Source organism: Panthera uncia (genome assembly GCF_023721935.1).
Source record: "Panthera uncia isolate 11264 chromosome A1 unlocalized genomic scaffold, Puncia_PCG_1.0 HiC_scaffold_17, whole genome shotgun sequence".
NCBI lineage: Eukaryota > Metazoa > Chordata > Mammalia > Carnivora > Felidae > Panthera > Panthera uncia.
This window is the reverse complement of record NW_026057577.1, coordinates 82,590,243-82,613,471: the sequence shown is the minus strand read 5'-3', so window position 1 is coordinate 82,613,471 and position 23,229 is coordinate 82,590,243. Positions and strand designations below refer to the sequence as shown.

The following is a 23,229-nucleotide window of genomic DNA, read 5'->3' as shown; positions in this document are numbered from 1 at the left end:
ATTCTTTTTTTTTTTTAATTTTTTTTTAACGTTTATTTATTTTTCAGACAGAGAGAGACAGAGCATGAACAGGGGAGGAGCAGAGAGAGAGGAAGACACAGAATCCAAAACAGGCTCCAGGCTCTGAGCTGTCAGCACAGAGCCCGACACGGGGCTCGAACCCACAGATGTGAGATCATGACCTGAGCCAAAGTCGGACGCTTAACCGACCAAGCCACCCAGGCGCCCCTATGAATATTCTTTTACATGTATTTTGGTAGACATATAAACCCACTGCTTTGGGATATATGCCTAGGAGTAAAATTGCTGACTTGTAGAATAGGTATGTATTTAGCTTTAGTAGGTACTACAAAACAGTTTTCCCAACTGGTTGCATCAATTTATACTTGTGTCAACAAGTTCAACAAGTTCAAATTGCTCATAATCCTTACCAAAATTTGATACAGTTAGTCTTTTTGTTTTTTTAATGTGTATTTATTTGTTTTTGAGAGAGAGAGAGAGAGATAGTGGGGGTGGGGGGCAGAGAGCAAGGAGACAGAGAATCCCAAGCAGGCTCCATGCTGTTAGCACAGAGCCCCATGCAGGGCTTGAGCTCACAAACCCTGAGATCGTGACCTGAGCCGAAATCAAGAGTCAGATGCTTAAGCGACTAAGCCACCCGTACACCACTTATATAGTCAGTCTTTTTAATGTAAGCCATTTTGGTGGTTTTACAGTGATTCCCCATTGTCATTTTAAGTTACATATCCCTGGTGACTGGTGATACTGAATGTTTTTTCCTATGTTTATTGGATATTTGGATATGTGCTTTTGTGATGTTTGTTTCTAAGTTTTCACTTCATTTTTACATTAGTTTGTCTTTTATTTGTTTGAAGGAGGTTTTTTGCATGCTCTTGTACGTATTTTGTCAGATATCCGTACAGATATATTCTTCCTGCTTGTGTCTTTATCTTTCACTCTCTAATGGTGTTTCTTGATGAACCAAGTTCCTTAATTTTGATGAATTCTAATAGATCAATCTGTTTGTTTGTTTTTTTTGGATTAGGGCCTTTTGTGCCTTTTAAGATATCTTTGCTACTATAAGTTCATGAATATATTTTTGTTTCACTTTTAAAAGCTTAATTGTGGGGCACCTGGGTGGCTCAGTCGGTTAGGCGACCGACTTCGGCTCAGGTCATGATCTCGCGGTGTGGGTTCGAGCCCCGCATCAGGCTCTGTGCTGACAGCTCAGAGCCTGGAACCTGTTTCAGATTCTGTGTCTCCCTCTTTCTCTGACCCTCCCCTGTTCATGCTCTCTCTCTGTCTCAAAAATAAATAAATGTTAAAAAAAAAAATTTAAAATAAATAAAAATAAAAATAAAATTTTTTAAAAGCTTAATTATTTTAAATTTAGGTCTGTAATCCACCTTTAATTAATTTTGTGTGTGGTATTAGGTAGGAGTCAATGTTCAGTTTTTTTTCCCACATGGGTATTCAAACAAAATTGTTTTCAGTGTCCATTGGTCTTCTGCACATACTGTGCTGCACTCAGTCAAAAATGAGACACTGAGGTGCCTGGGTGGCTCAGTTGGTTAAGTATACAACTCTTGAGTTCTGGCCAGGTCATGATCTCATGGTTCATGAGCTTGAGCTCTGCATTGGTCTCTGACAGCATGGAGCCTGCTTGGGATTCTCTCTCTCCCTTTCTCTCTCTGCCCCTCCCCCACACATGCATTCTTTCTCTCTCAAAATAAATAAGCTTTTATTTATTTTATTGTTTTATTTTATTTTTTTGAGAGAGAGAAAGTACATGGGGGAGTGGCAGAGGGAAAGAAAAAGAGGATCTTAAGCAGGCTCCACTTGGGGCTGTATGTCATGATCATGAGATCATGACCTGTGTCGAAATCAAGAGTCGGACGCTTAACCAACTGAGCCACCCAGGCACCCCTCAAAATAAATAAAATTTTTAAAAAATGAGAACACTAAAAAGCAAGGGAAAAGCAACCTATTAGCAAGAGATAAGACAGTCAACAGAAACAAACATCAAGAGTGATGCAGTAAAATCTGACTGTAAGCTCTCTGTACATGGGTGGGATTGTAGACAGGCACCACTGTGTGATATTGGGTGACTGACTTTTTCATGGGAACCTACAATGTTAGTTATTGTATTTTTTCAAGGACATTCAGTTTCTGCCATTAAGAATCCTCCAATCTTCTAACCTAGTTGGATGTTTAAAATCTCCTTTTACTTGGAAAAGTAAAGGGGAGCCAGTGTTCTAAGTGTTTTCTCTCTAGTCTTTCATAGGCGTTGGTGGGTCAGTTTGTCTTGCTTGTCATTGATCTTCCCCTGTGCACAGTTGTGGAAGTTAGATCCTCTGGCTTTATCTGCTAGTTTCTACCACTTAACAGCTTTCTTATGAGCCCACTCTGCCTCAGAGTCATCACCTGTTAAATGGAGAGAATAATGCTACTTACCTCACAGTGTTGTTGTGAGAGTTAACTGAATTAAATTATGTGAAGCTTTTACAATAATGCTTAGCACATGATAAGTGCTTGAAAATCGTTAGCTATTATTAGCTTTCACTGTTCAACTCATTCAGTTACCATACATTCACTTTCATCTTCCAAAAAATGTGTAGACATGTCTCTTTAGCTACTGTCTTCTCTCACATTCTCTTTGTTCTTTTAAATATCTTTGTTGTAATCTTTACAAGATTTATGGAGGAATTTGATGTAAAAACATGTTCAATCCACATATGTAACTGAAATTCACCCAACTACAAATTTAAAATTTTAAATTGCTGCATAGACTCCCTTTATAATTTTTTAGACCACAACTGTGTAATCACTGAGCTAGATGAGTCTAGCTCAGAGATTTCCAGCTCTAAGATTCTTTCCAGCTCAAAAATTTTTATGAATTGATGAGATAAAAAAAACACCCATGCCCATGAAAATACTGAATTCTGTCTTTCTAAAGAAACCTCAAATCACTTTTGTTTACATTTTTTTGTTTACATTTTGTTTACATTTTTTACATTTATGTTTACATTTTTTTTCTCCTTTTCTGGGATACCTATCTTCCTACCTGATTGGACATTGGTTGGTCCAATGGTTGATTGACAGGTGTGAAAAACACTTCAGGGAAGCTCTTTGGAAAGGACATAGAAAGCTATATACATTCCTTGATCAAATTTAAATACCCTTAAGCAACCTCCATTAACCTTGAACACCCCAAGCTGTTCCCTCAGGCTCTACAACTTAACGCTCAAATCAAATATGGTCTAAGAATGAGCCCATCCACAAAAAAATATGAGTCACTATTGTTTCAATGAGTGCAAAAAAATGTGGACAAAATAATTTCTATAAATATATTTATGGCATCAGTACCAAACTGTTTATCTCTGTGATATACACTGAATAAGCTATAGTAAACACTATAAGATCATATGATTTTACCTATGCACAATAAATATAATATTCAGAAAGTGACATAACATTTAGATTTATTGTTTGTTGCTCCTGTATCAGTTAAAAGCAATTGATAATTGTTTTTATCAACTAGTGACCTAAAACTTAGGGGTCTTTTCATTAATTTTTCTCATAAACATATTGCAGCTTTGTAATATTTTCTAATTGTGTATATGTGAGCACATGTATGATGCATATATGTTTGTGTGTATATATACACATATTTAAGGGGGGGTAGGGAGGAAGAGGGAGAGAGGGAGAGATTAGTCTATCCCAAAAGATCCAGACTCAGCTGGGTTTGATTATTTAAATGTAGATTGTACCCATTTAAAATTAAATTCAAGTAATTTTAAGGTGGACTGGGGAAATACAAAGCAGAATAATGGAAATAAGGCAAAAAATATATATAGGGGGCCTCCCCTAGTAGTTAGCTATTTTAGACTGTGAAATGATATCCCAGGAGAAGCCAAGAAGCCTCCATCACTTGAATCATTTAAAATTGGACTAGACTAAGCTCGGGAGAATATACCATTGGGAGTAATCATGCTTTGACAGAGAAAGACTGAGAGATCTTTTTCAATTCTAATTGCCATGATCCTGTGTAATTCAATTTGAAATGGCCTTGCTATTCTAATTCACAACGATCCTATTTTTACTAACTCTTTCTTTTTCATAATCCTGGTTCTGATATCACTACTCCCTTAAAAGGAAAAAGAGACCCTCAAACTTGATTCCCAAGTATTCATTGAATTACACTCTTTATTTCCTTTTTTTTTTTTTTCCCCTCCAGACAGGCTGTTTTGCAGACTCAGGCACTGCACTCAGGGCTGGGCAGACAGTGATTATCATCACCCCCTGCTTTCATCCATTAGAGCTGGGCGTTAGCAGGTAAGGGTAAGGGCTGACAGAGAGGTTTTCAAAACTGGTCAGCATAAATGCTTCCAGGAGGCCAATTCAGGATAATCTATTGAAATATGGATCAGAAATATTGCCAGCCAAGGCTGAATATCTCTATCTGTGGCATTTAAGCCAAAGCAATAGAATGCTTTCATGGGGGAAAAATAACAAAAGCCATAATTACATGGGGAGAATTGTCTGTTCACATCGTTTGGGGGTTAATTTTGTCAAATGGTTGCCATTCTGTCTGGGTCCAGCATCTGTCTCAGCCACTTTATTTGTTTTGAGATGCTTCAGGGGTAAGGTCCCTGGAGACTTGAGTCCAGGAGGCCTCTGGTTTCCAGGAGCCAATTTGTGACAAGATCAAAGGGGTCTATAGTCCCAGGAGCCTGAGTTACACTTTGGAATTTACAGGTATACCTCGTTTTACACACACTTCCATGTTTGAAATGTATTAGAAAGTAAATTTTAGTGAAATGAATATTTTATTAACTCACTCATACTTTCAATTCGTAGTGGCCTCTGATTATTTAATTAATGGCCAAAATTAAAGTGGAGCCATGCAGTGAATCTTTATAAGCCAAGAATGCTTTTGGGATAGAGCTATCAGTGTTTTATGGCATTTCATTCCCATGTAAGTTTTATTCAACAATTTAAGAAATAGAGACCTAAAACCAAAATCAAAAAACCAAAACCAAAACGAAAACAAACCCAAAGCTCTGAAAATTTGAAGTAAAAATTCCAAACATTCCCAAGACAGTAATTATAATTTCTTAAAATTCAAACACTTATACATAGGGAATATTTGAATTATAGAGTGATAAAAATTTCCCACTGTACCTTACTAACACCAATTCTTTATTCTGAAATATTTCAAACATACAGAAAGATATAAGTAGTAATATAATAAATATTCATTACTCATCACTCACATTTTCCTTATTCTTAAAAAAATACACAGATACATACAGTTGAAGAATGTTTAACTGCCCTCCCTGTTGTTATTTCCCTTCTCCTCTCTCCAAAATAACTCCTATCCTGAAGTAGGAATACACCCTGCCCATCTATTATCTATAATTTTACTACATGTATATGAATCCATAATTGACATGTAGTATTTTAAGTTCTATCCATATTGATGCATGTAGATCTAGGTTTAGATAAATTTAACAGGTATGGGAGTTCCATCATTATTTACTTATCCATCCCTCTAATATGTATGTATGTGGCTTCCAATCCTCCACTACTATAGACTCCACAGCACGCCCTCTTACGTACAACTCTTCAAGTTTCTTTGAAGTTTATAACAAAACTGGAGTTTCTGGGTCTAAAACACATACATCTTCAGCTTTTCTAGATGCTACCAGATTGCTCTCCAAATTTATAAGCTTATCAACAATAACAGTCAAATTAATCGGTCTTTTCCTTTATGCTTTTTACTTTCTGAGCTTGGTTTCAGAACTCCTTCCCTCTACAAATGATAAAAAAGGTATTTATTGTGTTCACATTTATGTCTTTAATTCACTTAGAATTTTTTTTGAAGTATGAGAGGTAGTTTTATGGTTTTCCATATGGATGGTGAAGCTACTTACAATGCTTGCTGGTTTTTAAGGTCACCTCTGCATGCACTGAAGTCTGAAGTAAGATTAGGTGTTTCCATTCTTTGATAGTCTGGCTTCTTTTCCATTCACTGAGATGTTGCTCTTCCCCTAACACCACATTTTTTAAAAATGTATTTATTTATTTTGGAAGAGAGAGAACGTGCACATGGTGGGGGGGGGGGTGCAGGGTGGGGCAGAGAGGAAGAGAAAGAGGATCCCAAGCAGGCTCCAACCTACCAGCACAGACCCTGACTAGGGGCTTAAACCCTGAGATCATGACCTGAGTCGAAATCAAGAGTTTTGAAACCAAGAGCTCATCTGACTGAGCCACCCAGGCACCCCTAACACCACATTATTTTAGTTGATATAGTGCTACATTAATCATGATAGCTGATGGAGCAAATCTTTGTTTCTTTCTTCTTCTTCAAATTTGTCTTGGCTATCTTTGGACTTTTGTGCACTTATATGAATTTCATAATCAGTTTTTAGAAAATCTTTAAAATGATAAAGTGGTAATTAAAATGTGTAATATAATCTATTCTTATATCAAATCATTAAATCTAATTTATTGCTCATTAGTCAATATTAATGATATCCTGCCATGTCCTGACACTTAACTTCTTTGAAAAATAAGCTTATTATGTTCCCTTTCTTCTACAAATAACTACTATCTCTTGATTTCAGTAATTTTCATGCCATTTTCATTCTCCCAACTCATGGGCCTCTTAATATCCATTCCTGCACCAACTTAACAGATTCAGTCCTTCCTGGTGTCCTGTTGCGAGACTGGCTTTGTAAATGTACCTCTTTGTCTATCTTAGTCCTCCTCTGCCTGTTTCCCATTCTGATACATACTACAAAGAGCTTGAGGAACAGCTGTTTTCCTGGTTTAATCATGTCACTTTTATGCCCAAGAACTTAAACTCTTATTTGCCATAGGTCTTGAGTGACCCTCAGAGACCGCACATCCAATTTCACCGATGAACACTGAAATCCCAGAGAGGGTTTGGTCTGCCCAGAGTCACAGAGTTAATCAGGAGAGGAATTAAGACTTTAAGGTAAAACTTAGTCTAGAACACAGGTCTTCTGACTCCTGAACTGATTCTCTCTACATTTTGCTCTCCTCTACTGAACCTTCAGATATTATTTCCTAAATGGTGTCAACACTGCATTGATTTTATTTCATATAAATCCCCCAAAGGAACTTCCCTTTCTTAGTCTTACCTCAAATTGTGACTTGTTCCTTCCTACTGCCTTGGAAATACAAACTTTTACCTTGAAATCAAATCTCTTTACTTTCCACAGGGCTATATCTCGCCTTCTTGGAAACATGCACCTTTTTCAGGGTACATAACTTTGTTATCCTTATTCATTGTCCTAACAATGATGATAAAACCACCACTTATTACATACTTACCATGGATCTACCTCCTAAAAGACATGACATCACCTTGCTTTGCTCCACAGATACAGGATTTGAAAGCCACAGAGGTGAAGTAACATGCCCAGGCTTCCACAACGTGGAGTAGAACCCTAGTCTTTAGCAGTCCAGAGTCTGTGAGTTTACGACTTTGTTCTGTGCCTCCTAACACTAAGAATTCGACACTTTTTGGCTTACTCTAGCTTACTCTTGAGTTCAGTTGCATTTACCCTTAGCTGCGTTGGGTATATTCTTAATGTTTGTGATAAATGTAAGTTCTTACCTTCCAACTAGACTCTATATCCTCTGAATACAGGATTATTAAGATTTTCTTTAGATTGCCCTCTTCCTTCAGAGCATCTGGTATGAAGCTCTGCTCTGGGCCCCCCTGTGACTAGTGAGCGTCCCTCTCACAATCATCCAAGAGACTTCCATGTTGAAAAATCTCCCATTATGGCAGAGACTAAAACTGGAACCAATAATTTTTATGACAGGGTGAATAGAATGCCACTGATAAAACATATTTACTATATATTTTAGCACAATGACTTGTTTGCTGTTACATGGATAAAGTCCATGAAAAAGCTCTCTGATTCCTCGTTACTTATAGTTTCCCTACCAATATTATATGCTGTTAATTGGAAACAAATTTAGCCTATCGTGTAAAATGCATTATAAACAATTCTGAGTGGATTTTACTTTAAAAGTGACTTTGTGAGAAGAAAACACAAAAGCACATGAAATTACCGAGATGAAGAAGATGTTTAAATATAATTCAGTTTGAGGCCCACTGTTCACAATGCTCGAATAGTATTTTCCGCGAGCTGGAATTAGAGCACTCTGTGGCCAGGCTTGGACAAGGAAGAAAACTTTTTCCTCTCTCTACTTCATCTTGAACAATCACCTTGTAGCAGTGAATAAGCGGGGCTCAGATAAATTTTCAAAAGTCCTAATTAAGGGGGGTGTGGTCCGTGGCAGGACTTGGAGAACTCTGCAAAACAAGAGGCTGAGGATGGCATTAGTGATAAAGCAGAGTCTCTGCGGATCCTGCCCCTCCACGGGAAAAGCTACCACCTGGTAGATGCTGTCTGTCACCATAGGTAAAGGAGACCCTAACAAGCTGCTGGACAGGATGTCCTCAGATGCCTTTTTCATATAGATCTACCGGGAAGAGCACAGGAAGAAACATCCAGACTCTTCTATCAATCTCACCAAATTCTCCAAGAAATGTTCAGAGAGATGGAAGACCATGTCTGCAAAGGAAAAGTCGAAATTTGAAGGTATGGTAAAAAGTGACAAAGCTCGCTCACAGATGAAAAATTGTGTTTCTCCCAAAGGTGACAAGAAAGGAAAGAAAGAAAATCCCAATGCTCCTAAAAGGTCTCTGTCTGCTTTCTTATTGTTTTGTTCTGAACATCATCCAAAGATCAAAAGTGAACACTGTGTTTTATCCATTGGGGATACTGCAAAAAAATGGGGTGTAATGTGGTCTGAACAGTCAGCCAAAGAAGGTAAGGACTATATGACCTGAAAGCAGCTAAAGCTAAAGGAGAAATATGAAAAGGAAATTGCTGCATTTTGTGCCAAGGGCAAAAGTGAAACAGGAAAGAGGGGCCTTGGCAGACCAACAGGTTCAAAGAAAAATGAACCAGAGGATGAGGAGGAAGAGAAGGAAGAAGATGAAGAGGATGAGGAAGAAGATGAAGAATAAATGACTATCCTGTAATGATATGTGTGGAGTGTGTGCTCAGGGAACTGTTTTGCTAAGAATGTGAATTCCAGTGTGGCTCAATATTAGCTTCGGTATAAAAACCATACAGATTTTATTAATTTCTTGACTTGTGTGTTGTAGCACAGCAAACTTGTAGGAATTAATATCAATAGTAAATTTGGGTTTTTTTTTAAGGATGTTGCATTTTGTGGTTTTAATTTTTTTTTTTTTTTTTTTAATTTGAGGCAGGGGGTGGGGGCAGTGGGCACAGAGACAGAATCTTAAGCAGGCTCCATACTCAGCACAGAGCCCAACATAGGGCTTGATCCCACAAGCCTAGGATCGTGACCTGAGCCCAAGAGTCAGACATTCAACTAACCACCCAGGTGCCCCTACATTTAAAAAAAAAAAAAATTTGTAATAAAATTATATATATTATATTTTTAAAGGCCTAATTAAAAGATACTTACAGAATTGTAATGTTGTTGGGCTTTTTATTATAAAATTTATTAAATGGGCTTCTAAAAATTAATAGGCTTTATTTTTTAGAGAAGTTTAAGGTTTGTAGGGGCAACGAGTAGAAAGTTCCCCTATAGCCGCCTCCACTCACACCCCTGTCCCAGATTCCCCAATCATTAACATCTTGCATTAGTGTAATACATATGTTATTGATGAGTCAGTATTGACACATTATTGTTAGAGTCTATAGCTTACATTAGCGTTCATTCTCTGTATTGTACCTTCCATGGGTTTTGGCAAAATGACATGTGTCCATCATCACAGTATCACCAAAACAGATTTTAAGCTAACAAAATATAAAAAGAAGACTAGAAGACACCATTTTGAAATATTTAACTGGTGAAACAAGTTAAGTAAACTGAAACTCAACCAAAAAGTTAGTGAACTTATTCTTTATAGGTCCTACCAGACAGAAAAGCAATAGAGTAAAAATTAAGCAGTATTTTCTTTGAAAATTGTAGTTATTTTGACAAACAGTGCCGTCAAAACAGCAAATGTGAACGCCACATACTCTAGCTCATTCTCTTTCGTGTACTGTTCTCAAGGTTTGGTGTGAATACTTCATAAAGTATGTCTTCCCTCGAGGATCGCATAGCCATTTAATTTCTGCTCTGGCATTTGGCCTACTGTGTTTGTAAGGTTCTATTGAGAAATGGAATTGATGATTTCTTCCATAACCACAAAGAAAAATTGAAAGTTACTGATTTCAAACCACTATTATAACCTTTCATGTTTTTCTGGAAAAATGTTTTCTTTCCAAAATGGAAAAGAAAAAAAAAAAAAGAATTCCCTATTAAATGTCTAACCATTCAGTATCAACCCATCTTTCGCAATGTTGAAATTTCACCTCAGACTTGGCCAGAGGAAGGCTGGAGTTCCCCATCTGTAGTTTGGAATCTACCAGATGTTGCTGACTAGCCTGATAGATCTCTATTAGGTTCCTGCTTGTGGAGGCATTATTGTCAAGGAAAAGAGTGGATTTCACATCCAGGGCTGACCCAGTTTGCCCCCCAGAGCAATTTTCTTGTCAGTATAGACTCACTGCTCTTGTCTCAAAGACTTCCCTCCCCAACCTCTACGGTCCCCTAGAGGACTTACATGAAGTCGGCACTGATACTTTTCCCACTCTTTCCATTTGTGTGAAGACCAATATAAGACTTTTTTTGGAGAATCAAAATCCAAGTTGTGATGTACAGAATTTCGTCTAGAGCAATGGTTCTCAAGTGGGGGGCAGATTTGGTCCCCGGGAGATATCTAACAATATCTGGAGAGATACTTTTCGATTGTTTCAGACGGGGGCTGGGGAGGGTACTGCTGGCATCTAGGAGGTAGAGGCCAGGGATGCTGCTAAGAAGCCTGCAGTGCACAGGGCAGCCTTCCACATCAAAAGATTAATTGACGCTAAATGTCAGTAGTACTGAGGCTGAGAAATTATGCTCCAGAGTTTTAGTCACACAGCCATTTTTGCCATTCCAGGTTGAAATACTTTGCATTTCAAAGTATTGCATTTGTTGAAATATTAAAACATTACATCTTGACTTTTTAAAAAGTTAATGTCCAGTAATAGTGGAAAATAATGTTTTTTTTTTATTACCTTGCTCAAGAATAAAGCAACCACATTTGTAAAGTAGAAAACCTTAGTTGTCACTCAAAATGCAAACTGTCATAAGGGACAAGAGATTAACTGATTCCACTGCCAACTTTTATAGTGTCATTATTTTCCCCTCTAACTACCTCCTTAATATCTTTGCTGACGAAGATGTTTTAAAATGGAAGACAATTAGAGGCTTTTTGTTTATGAAAAATGAAGTGTTCAGGCACAAAAGCATGCACAGTGGACCTCTTATAGAATGTTTAAAATCTCCTTTCATTAAAAGATGTTCTTAAGTGGCCATTTGTCACCTAATAGGAATTCCTGTTGTTGCAACTGTTGTTTTTATGCATAAACACCAGCATCTGTAGATTTCCAGGATATCCTTTACAATTTCACACCCTTTAATTTCATGTTGGGTTGACTTAGATGATTTTTCCCTCTTAAAATCACATTATGCAAAAGTTTATCTGAGAATACACTAGAAAAGCCATTGTAAACCTGCAGTCAGAGAACTAGATCCTAGGCACAGATGAGTTCTGTTTAGCCAGGATAGAATTTAATTTAGATTTTTAAAAATCAGTTGTCAATATTTAAAAAATGAACAGACTGCTCGCAAGAATCTGGATATCTCTTTTTTCTTGAAAAAAGAAAAGAGCATTTGGGACCAGTATTCCTCCATGGCAACAGTTCACTGCAGGAGAACGGCAGCTGGACACTTTTGCCAGGGCAGGCTCACGCCAGCTTGCTCTATTCCTGCCCAGCTTGCTTCACTCAGTCACCCGGCCAGGCTGCCCCCAGCGTCCTTTGAATTTGCAACCCCTGCTCCATTACAAATGAGTTCTGCAGGTACAAACATTTGGTGGTTAGTAGAACCCAGTCTTTGGCTCATCAACCAATTTAGCAACTCATATTCGAAGGAAGATGGAGAGCTGAGGCAGTTCAGGAGGGTGCTAGGAAATGTGATGAAGAGAATGCAGAGCTTGAGCTGTGACTGAATGGAAGGAGAAGGGAGGGTCGTGAAACGAACTGTACCTGAGACTGAAAACAGATTCACTTCCTCGGATCAGGCCCTGCCAAGAAATCTTCTGGACTTTGGTGAGAAGAGGGCAATCCAGGTAGTAAACATGAAGAAAAATCAAGGACTTTATGGCTACATCAGAAGCTCTTTGTCATTAAATTGGACTGTGTATCATCTTTGCCACAACCGGTAGCTTCTAGTCTTGGCCCATGTTCTTGAGGAATCACCAGAATTAGAAACAGAATCCAGGATATAGAATCCAGGAAGAGCTCTAGGAGTCGGTCCAAGGAGGGAGGATTATAATGTGCAAAAATTAGGACACAAGCAAAGCAAAGGTAGAGGGAAAAGCAAGCTTATGACCAAAACCCAAGGAGTATCAGATATGGCATTATGATCCAAAGTGTGGGGTCAAGCCAGAAGAAAGGTCAGGATAGGGAAGATGTAGGAAGAGGACAGTTTCTGGCCTCTGTGTTCCTTTGTGTAAAGTCTGTGATTTGGATGAATCTAGAAGACCCATAGGGCCCCTCATTCTTCTATCTGTAGTAGTCCGAGGTTCATGCGTTAGTGAGTTTCCATTTCTTTGGGAGCATGGTGTTTGATAGACATTTCTTTCTAGTAATTCAAGGTCTGGAGAAAAGCAAGGGGTGGTCTGACCACACAGAACATGGGGTTACTTCCCTCTCTCCCTGCCCCCAAATAGGACAAACAAGATAAAATCTTTAAGCTGTAGTCTACAAATGTGAAGGTGAAGGTGAAGGTGAAGGTGAAAAAATTCTTGGGGCTAGAGGGAGGGGGGAGAATGAGGAAATGTATTGTTTGGAGGGTGTTTAAGCCTTATCTGATGCAAGAGAAAGAAAAGACTGGAAAGAAAGACATTTGAGGAAGGAAGAGACTAAAAGAACATTCGAATTGTTGCTGGAAGGGTTCTCAGGAAATACTACCTGGGCTGGGCTTTTCCTGTTTAATAAGTGTAGAGGGACCATATAATTTACCATCCAAATCTAGGCTCTTCCAAGAGTGAATGAGGAAACTACTGGAAATTTTTCCAAGACACCGGCAAAATCTGAGAGGAAGTAAGGAACCTCCCTTCAGCTTCAGGGCCCCAGGCTACTGACTACTAGGCCCGTGACTGAACCTACAGTGTTGGGATGTAGAAAGTGGAGACTCAAGCTTGGTTAGGATGAAGGAGAGAGTGCTTCTTATCTCTAACTAAGCTTCAGAATCACCCAGGGACTTAAAAAAAATTACAGATGCCCAGAAATTCAATTTTAATTATTATGGATTGGGCCTAAACAAGGGTGGTTTTTTTTTTTATTTTTATTTTTAAAGTTGCATGGTGATTCTAATGTGCTACCAACCTGGAACGCAACACTTTTTCCCAGGCTTCTAGGTGACCATACCTTCTCCTCCCTCTCCCCAGTATTTGCCTATGCTGACAAGATGGAGAGAGCACCCTGAAACTAGGACATTTCCCCCCTGCTTCCACTGCTCCCCCAGCCCCAATTCTGGGGCAGGAGGAGGTATGGGCTGCAGTAAAGTGAGCTTGTGTATTTAAGCTGAGAATGTGTATTTCTTGCCAGGAATAATTGAATATTAAAAAACAAAAAAAAACAAAAAAAAACAAAAACAGAACAAAACCTGAACAAAACTTGTGAACCAGGTCTATTTCAGCTCTTGGCATCCCAAACTTGAAGACGGAAGAAGTCGTGCTTGGCTTAGTCCTTTATCACTACCTAGAGCCATACAGACACATTCAATATGTTGGTTGCTGTGCCTATTTAGTGTTTGGAGATGGCAACATCGAATCTATCCTCAGACCCTCAGATTTTTCATTTAACCCACATTTATGGAGCAAATGTTGGGGCAAGGCGCTAGAAACCACCATAGCTGCAGCTGTACTACAAAGGAACCCACAGACTTCACTTTCAGGACAGTTGCTGAAGTAATACATGGAACCCAGAGAAAGCCAGGCTGCTTTGAACTGTTAAAAGATAAACTGAGGCATATTAAAAATTGTAAGAGTTTGAGTAGAAATCGATTGGAGTGAGGCAGGGCCGAACCAGAGGTGGTTAGGAGCAAGCATCCTGTGGCAGGAGCTCAGGAAAGACTTTTATAAAGAAATTACAGAAGCGGGGCACCTGGGGAGCTCAGTTGGTTAATCATGGGAACCTTGGTTTCGCTCAGGTCATGATCTTAAAGTTCAGTTCATAGGTTCAAGCTCCCATGGGGCTCTGTACTGACAGCGCTGAGCCTGCGGGGGATCCTTGCTCTCCCTCTCTCACTGCCCGTCCCCTCCCTCAAAATAAATAAATAAACGTTAAAAAAAAAAAAAAAAGAAATTGTAGACGCAAAGAAAGGAAATTATTTGATTAGCTATAGCTTCATGTCTGGTTGGTTGGTTGGTTGTGATCAGTTGTCCTTAGCGTTTTGATTTCCTAACTTTGAGGCATTTACAGGCTTAGGTTCTTGGTTGCTTTGGTAGGCCGCTGGGGCTTTAGAACCATATCCATCTAACGGCCTCCTTGTTTAATTAATTTAACAGAACTGCTCTCATCACAGTGTCAGTGGTTACACAGCCAGTAGAAACACCAGTCGAATAGGCAAGAATTAATGAAAAGCATTTTAAATCCTCATTTCAGCCTCTCAGAAAATCACCAGGGGATTATATAACCCTCGGCCAGGCTTCAGTCTGCCTTCTCTCTTCACTGGCAACATCTCAGGACCGCATCCCTTATCAATAGCCCAGTATTTCAATTTCATCTCACATCTCAATACTTAATGCGGTTCACCAAGGTAACTGTTCTCTCTTTCCTTTCTCTCTCTCTCCACTCCCCCAAACTCTGCTTCCCAACTCCCTCTTGGAAGCCTTTAATTCTCTCCTCCTCCTCCTTTCTGGGATCCTTTTCTGGGGCCAGGGTTCCTTTTCCTTTAAGATGTAAATCCAGCAGCTCAACTCAGATTCTAATCAGCACGACAAAAGGCCAGGCCTGAAGCTGTCTGAGCAGCAAGACTCCTTCCTCTTGGAGCCTGGGGGTGGAAGAGGAGGGGGAAATGCTGTGACTGCTCAAAAATGAACATATTTGCTCTGCATATTTGTATGTAAACGTATTTACGTATACATATATACAAGCATAATTACATGGAGGGTCCTAGATAGGTGTTATGAAATATTGTGGAAGGATTCAGGAATCATTTTGTGGGAGAATGATATGTATGATACAGAAATATATGCCAGTGGTTCTAAATTAATTTTTGTTACCGAACACATTTACAGTATATTAAAAAATGAAATTTTTGCCAAAGGAACTAAAAATGCCTTTTAATATCCCACTACTGTTAATTTTCACAGTCACGGAACAGAAATTATTGTTTCTCATTCTAATTAGGGTCAGATGTGGAGAGGTATGTACACATTCTTTGAAAGAAAATTAAAACATAATATCTTTACAGGTCCAAAAATATAATGTAAATATAAAATATAGAAGTTTGCAAAAATTTTTCTTGTTGGTATTCATTATTGGGCTGAGTATTCCTCAATACACTGGATTGTTTTATCACTGTAACTCTAGCACCTAGTATGTTGCCTAAAATAAGAGAGGCGGTCATTATAAATAATACAAGCTGGCATTTACTGAACATTTGCTAAGTGCTGGGCATTGTGATATAAGCACTGAATCTCAGTCTCTTAGATTTTCTGCCATTGGTGTTATGCATAGAAAGGACTTTTCAACTGTAACATCTTTTAAGGCTTATATCTTTTAGTTCTCCAAGATTCTTTTTCTTTTTTCTTCCTTCCTCCCTCTGTCCCTCCCTCCCTCTTTCCTTCCCTCCTTCCCATTCATCTTCCCATTCATCTTCCTCTCTTGTTGTAAATATTTAGACCAATGCTGCCCAATAAAAACATAGTGCTATCCACAAATGCGAGCAATGCAATTTTTTTTAAAGATTTTATTTTTATTTTCAATTTTATTATGTATTTTTGAGAGAGAGAGAGCTAGAGCAGAGTAGGGGCGGAAAGAGAGGGAGACAGAGATCCGAAGTAAGCTGTGTGCTGACAGCAGCCAGCCCGAATCGGGGCTCAAACCCACGAACTGTGAGATCATGACCTGAGCCTAAGTCGGCACCTCAACTGACCGAGCCACCCAGGTACCCCTGTGAGCAACACAATTTTAATTTTCCTAGTAGCTACATTAAAAAAGTAAAGAGAAGGAGATGAAATTCATTTTAATAGTATATTTTATGTAACCCAGTATATACAAATATTATCATTTCAATGGGTAATCAATATGCAAAAAATTTAATGACATATTTTGGAGTCTTTTCTTTTAACTGAGTTTTCAAGATCTGGAGTATATTTTACATATTAATATATCTTCACATAAAATAGCATATTTCAAGTACTCAATTGCCACATGGGGTTAATGGTTATTGTATTGGACAACACAGTTTTAGGCCATGTGAGTTAGAGATAGAAATTACCAACCAGTAACTCCAACCCTTTTTCTGAATAATCCACCTTTTCCCTACTTATATCCAAAATGACTTTTATTCGCTAAGCGTCCCACTTCGGCTCAGGTCATGATCTCACAGTTCGTGGGTTTGAGCCCCGCATTAGGCTCTGCGCTGACAGCTCAGAGCCTGGGGCCTGCTTTAGATTCTGTCTCTCTCTCTCTCTCTGCCCCTCCCCTGTTCATGTTCTGTCTCTCTTTCTCTCAAAAATAAATAAACATGAAAAAAAAATTCAAAAATGACTTTCATTTATATCCTGACATCTTGTATATATGCACAGCACTCAATACACGTGGTAGAATGAGTGAATGATAGGATGACATTGTGATTTATTTTAGAAGGATAAGATATTAAAGAACTTCATTGAAGGGGAGGACTTAACATTAATGACACCCACAGAACTGGACACATGTTGAATCCCTGATGTTAGCCCAGTTACTTGATAAACATGATCTTGTGTACTGCTCACAGCATATTTTATGAGATTGCTACGATCAGACTCACTTTTACAAAGAAATTGAGGCTTAGCAATGTTAGGAACTTGCTCGAGGTTATCAAGGTTACAATCATAGTAAATTGCAGGGCCAGATTTGTAACTACATTTGTCTGAGTCCACACTGACCCCTTCACCATGCCATACTGACTTTATAAGATAAGACCATCAGGCTAAAGAAACAGCAGAGTCTGTGTTTAAAAAAAACACCATTGCTTACCATAGTTGTTGAAATTTTCTCTCTCATTTCACTAGAGAGAATAGTTTAGTATAGAGTAGCAAATATTTTTTCATTTCCACAAGTTTCTCTATTTGTTGCCAGGATATTTACTGGAAAGCCATTTGGAAAATTATTTTATATTCCTTTAAAGAGTGCAGGAGAGAGAATATATAACTTATATTTTGTGGTTTGAAGCTCTGTGATTAAATAGTACACAAAGATATTAGTAGTGGAACCAAGACACCAGTATCATTATATTCCTTTCTGAACCTCCTCTAAGTACCAGAAAAAGTCCTCTTTAGATTGAGGTTACAAATTAGGATGCTAAATTAGGTGAGTAAGACTCTTCCTTACTTATTCTATAAGGTAAGCTGCTTGTTGAAAGTCAGAAAATAATGCATTCCTGTGCATATGTAATTGTACAGATAATTGCCTCTATCATTTAAAAATATCATTTGCCAAAATGGTGTCTATGATTAATTATGTACATTTATCATTGAGTCGACTGGGGTACATTATAAAATCCTTTCCCTAAGCACATGCATCTTTCCTCCCTTCTTGTTTTTTTTCAGTGTGAATTATTTAGTAATTCAAATTTTTTTGTTATTCGTTAAGCCATAATTCACCTGCACAGGAACCAGCAACCAAATTGCCCTCTGGCTGCAGGGGGCTTGTCTCTTGACTTGTGACATCAGGGAACAAGGATGATGTTTAAAATCTTCCTTCTTGTTTTCTTGGATGCTTCTAAAACAAAAATCCTGGGAGAAGGATCATTTATTGATATTAAATATCTCCATTACCATGTCCTTAGCCTGAAACCATGTGGTGTTGGGCTTCAAAGTCAGGTGCTACTAAGGAAAGAAAAAAAAATAATTAATTTAAAAATAAGAAAGTATATAGTAATCCTGAAATCCTGACATAGAGAACTTATCTAATATACATATGATGTAATTAATGATAATAGCAACTGTTTGAGAACAGATTCCATCTTTAACATGAGGCCTTCTGATGGTCTCTCTGTTTTTGCTCTGCCTTGGATTCTTAGCAAAACATCCAGACGGATCCTGTTGTCGTCTTATTTGTTAAAGCTCAGCAGTCCTACTTCCCAGAGTAGGAAAGATGGTTGCTGTCAGCCCTGAATCTATATCTACATAATTCCAAATCCCCAAAGAAGCCTTCTTAATCCCAACTCCATTTACAAATCTAGCAAGAACCCTGATTGTTTGACCCTATACTGGTGATAGGGGTGTAGTGTCGATGTAGCATGCTATATTATTTGTGGCAGTGGATAGCTTCATCAGCATCAGAAGGATGAGAGAAGGAGAGGTTCTCCAAAGAAAGGATTTTAGGCAAGTGGGCAGTATGAGTCCACTTTGGAACCCAACACTTTTATTGCTTTCTTGTCATTTGAAAAGACTGTATTTTAAGCTCCATGAAGGCAGGGACCAACTCTGTCTTGCTAACTACTGTATCCTCAAGATATAGAACATTATTATTAGATGCTTCATAAATTTATGAATGAGTGAATGAATGTCAAGCTACACAGGAGGCAAATTATTAAGTTTGTTTGGTGACCTCAGAGCAAAGGAGGACATTATGTGGGTTAAATGGTGTTGTGTGGAGACAACTGGGGGGAGCCCTTTGGATTTACCTGCCAACCCCTACCCCCATCACTACTTGGGGATTAGAATTGCTAATATGCCTCAGTTCATTTCATTTCCTTTGTTCCATTTTTGACTGGCTCCCTTTGAGGTTGGCATATTCCTTCTTTAGAAATGGAGAGACCTTAAGTTAGGTCTGGCTCTAGGTAACACGTTGTTCCTTAAGGTTAGTTTTATATATTTTTGCTGGGGTTTGTTGTACGGAGCTTCTCTTCTTCAAACTTTCAAGGGAACTCTTTCATTTCTGAATCCATTAGAGGCCCTTGACTTCCTCCCTCTTATCCCCACTGCCTGTGTATAACTCGGAGATCTGGTTCCTCACGGAAACCACGCAGGAAAACACAGTGTCAAGTACTGGTATGGTATTTCATTCATTCATTCATTCATTCCATATATATTAACAGAGTCTACTATGTGCTGGGTACAATGCTGAGCTCTGGAGAGGTGATCCTGAACAATCGGACTAGAAGAGGAAGCAGACATAATGCCACACAAATACACGATTTAAATCAGGAGACAGGTAGTACAACGGAAAGAAATTCAGTGCCGTGTGGGTATATGGAGGAATCCTCCTCTATTCTACGTGATCTGAAGAGCTTTCCCCAAGGAAGTGACATCTGAGCTGAGATTTGAAGGATGAATACAAGGTAAACTGGTGGGAGCCTAAATGTTTCGGGCAAAGGGGACAGCATAAACAAAGACCCAGAGACAGGGAAAGGCATGGCTTCTTCAAGGACATGGGAGAAGGTCAGAGTAGCTGGAGTTAGTGAGTGTGAGGAGGGTTCTATGAGATGAGGTTAGAGAGGAAGGGAGGCATCAGCTTATGCAGGGTTTGATAGACATATTGATAATTTTATCTTTATTTTGTGAGGCATGTGAAGCCTTTAAGTGGTGGACGTTGACATCTGTTTCTCTGTGGAATAGATCACTCTAACTGCAGAACGAAGCAGGTATTGGACAGGGCTAAGAATGGGTGGCCGAGACCAGTTAGAAGCCAACATGATACAGAAATGAGAAATCAGGAAACTAATTTTTGCATTCTTCACGGAATATTGAGTCCTCTGCTTTATCAAGTCTGTCAGCTAGCAGTTCTCATTTGGGAACTGATGATGGGCTATATCCTGACTTTGGCATGCTAGAGACCAGTAGTGCCAGGAAAAGGGTGTATTGAATGAGCAGATACACTTCTGGGGCTTGCTGGTTTAGAGGTACTGGAGTACAGTCATGTAGAAAAGCAAATGAGAAGGCTGGGAGTGTGGGTCTGATGATGGAAAGCATTAGATCCTAAAGCTAAGGCTTGGGAGACTTCCATAAAGAGACTGTCATTGGAGCTGAGAGTATGAATGCAATTATTAAAGATTATGTTAGGGAAGAAGGAAAAAACTGCTAAGGAAAACACCTATATTTAGGAATGGATATTCATTCCACAAATACTAAGTATTCACTATGTGCCTGGCATTGGGCTGTGACTCATAGTTGACAGCCAGAAGAATATAGTTGGAGATGAAAAAAGAGGATTCTGAAAACATGGAATAACAAACAACAAAGGATAAGAAAGTCTCAGGAAGGAAGGGTGGTCAATGGTTTGGTTTCTGTGGAGGATGAAAATACAATGAATGCTGAAAAGACAACTTTGAGTTTGTGGATTAGTCTCCACCCTACATGGTACACATTATAAGGCTGGGCTAGTAACCAGACTTAGAAGGAGCATACCTAAGGGACCTTGGCAAAGCCCTCCTCCCACTTAGAACTTTACAGGAAGATAAGACTCGATATATACAATTTCACTTTGTATCTCACTTCCTTGAAACACATCTATTCTATCTACAGAAAGAGCTGCGCTTCCCCTGCCCTTGCCATGGCTGTCAGCCAAAAGCAGAGATGTTGTAATTTGAGGTTGACAGCGAGATGACCCTTACAGGGTCACTACAGCTTCAGTCTCGTGGCAGATCCTCCTGCTGAAATATGGAGGTGCCATGATGTTAAATCAATAGTCGTGAGTGATGTGGAGATTTGAGATGAAGCTAGTCATAGCTTCCTTTGATTTTACCTTTTCATTTTTCCTGCTGGGCACCATGTTCTTAGAAGAATGATTTACCTCCGGGCAAATCATCTGCTCAGGTTTGCTCTTCTAACCAAATGACATTATCCTAAGAGGATCAGAAGGGCCTGAATGTGAATTGTGTTCATTTAGGGTCCCAGGTTAAGTTTTTGGTAAAAGAAGAAGAAGAAGAAGAATCATCTCTATGAAATTTGTAAAGTAGGAGAAAGAAACATTCCTGTTAGAAATATTTGGGAAATTCTGATTGCCAATTACAGATTTAACACCAAGTACCTCAGTAATGGAAATCAAAGTTGTAAAAGAATAACATATACTTGGGCTGAATAGTATTCAAAATTTTATTTCCAATAATTTAAGAAGAAGATGTAGCTGTTATCTATTGCTGTATAACAAACCACCCCAAAATTTATTGGCTTAAAACAAGAACCATTTGTTCAGAACATGATTCTGTGAGTTGGCAGTATAGGCTGGGCTCAGCTGTACAGTTCCTCTAGCCTCAGCTGGGAATTTCTCATGCATCTGCTGGCAGCTGCCAATCAGTTAGATAGCTCTGCTTCTGGGGATTGGTAGGGACCATGCCGGTAAAGGAGCTACGTGTCTCTAATCAACCAGAAGGCTAGCTTTGGCTTGTCCACATGGTAATTAGGCAGGGTTCCTAGATAAAGTGTGGAAAATTGAATGCCTCTTGAGGCATGGTTCAAAACTGGCAAAACATTGTTCTGCTACATTCTGTTAGCCAAGTCAAGCCACAGGGTCAGCTCAGATTCAAGGAGTAGAAAAACAGACTCCATCTATTGATGGGAAAGGTGAACTACAAAGTTATATTGTAACAGGGCAAGAACATTGGCCATTTTGCTGTCCACCACAGATGATGCATCATTTTTATCCTCTTTGTTTTACATATAGGTAGATAAAATGTACAATATACAAACAATATGTTTGGAAGGAGAAATATTTTCATTTTTTTGCCTTGATGGAAGTTTCAAACTAGAACCTATCTCAAAGCAACCAGTTAGGATGAGATTGTAGTAATTGAATATTTTTGGCTTCATTTTTGTTTCTGTAACTGTAAAGAAAATCCTCATGTTTTCAGTGGCTGTTACTCTAGGTCTGTGTGACACAACCAATCCCAGACAAAACAGAACTTCTTACTGGAAAGGAACACTACCTAGGTGTTGGCCTGGTAATCTTGTATAAAGATTTTACAATTGCCATTGGGAAAAGGGCATTTACTTGACAAATGGCACTATTTCTATTTTTGTCTGCCCAATTTTAAATTTCTTCTTTAAAAAAATTTTTTTTAATGTTTATTTATTTTTGACAGAGAGAGAGAGAGAGAGAGACAGAGCATGAGTAGGGGAGGGGCAGAGAGAGAGGGAGACACAGAATCCGGAGCAGGCTCCAGGCCCTGAGCTGTCAGCACAGAGCCCGACGTGGGGCTCAAACTCACAGACCTTGAGATCATGACCCGAGCCAAAGTCGGACGCTCAACTGACTGAGCCCCCCAGGCGCCCCGAAGTTTCTTCTTATTAAAATTGCAAATTCAGGTCCCTTAATAAACTGAACAAATTAAATACATAACTGGAAGATGCACATTTCAACACTTCACTTTTTAATATGTAGACATCTTATGGATGCAAGGGCATTTCATGGAAAGAGAGTCTTAAAATTACTTTGTATGCGTATAGAGAAAATAAAACTTTTTTGATATCTTGGCTCAAACTGAATAGGATCTCACTTAATAGCCCATGTAGTACTTTAAGATGATTTATTATTATGCTAATATTGTAATGTAATATTTATTAAGCATTGGAAGTGTGCAGAATACTAGATAGTCCACATAAAAAGATCCAGGTGGATTTCAAGGAAAAGGGCTAATAAATGCACTCTCCTAATCCACAGGAAAAGAGAGCAATTCAGAATCTAGCTGGCCAATAAATCCTATTTAATTTAGTAGACAGCATATGCCAAAAAAAAAAAAAAAGGTAGACTAACAGAAATGGAGAATGATCATCTCTGATTAGAAGGCCATCATTTTAAGAGCACACTTTCCTCCCCAGACTTGAGTTTAGAAATG

At 38.7% G+C, this 23,229-nt stretch overlaps 1 pseudogene; it reads left to right on the top strand.

Annotated features, from left to right (window-relative positions):
• The first annotated feature begins 8,353 nt into the window (after positions 1 to 8,353).
• On the top strand, positions 8,354 to 9,076 carry LOC125934956 (high mobility group protein B2-like; annotated as a pseudogene).
• Positions 9,077 to 23,229: the final 14,153 nt, after the last annotated feature.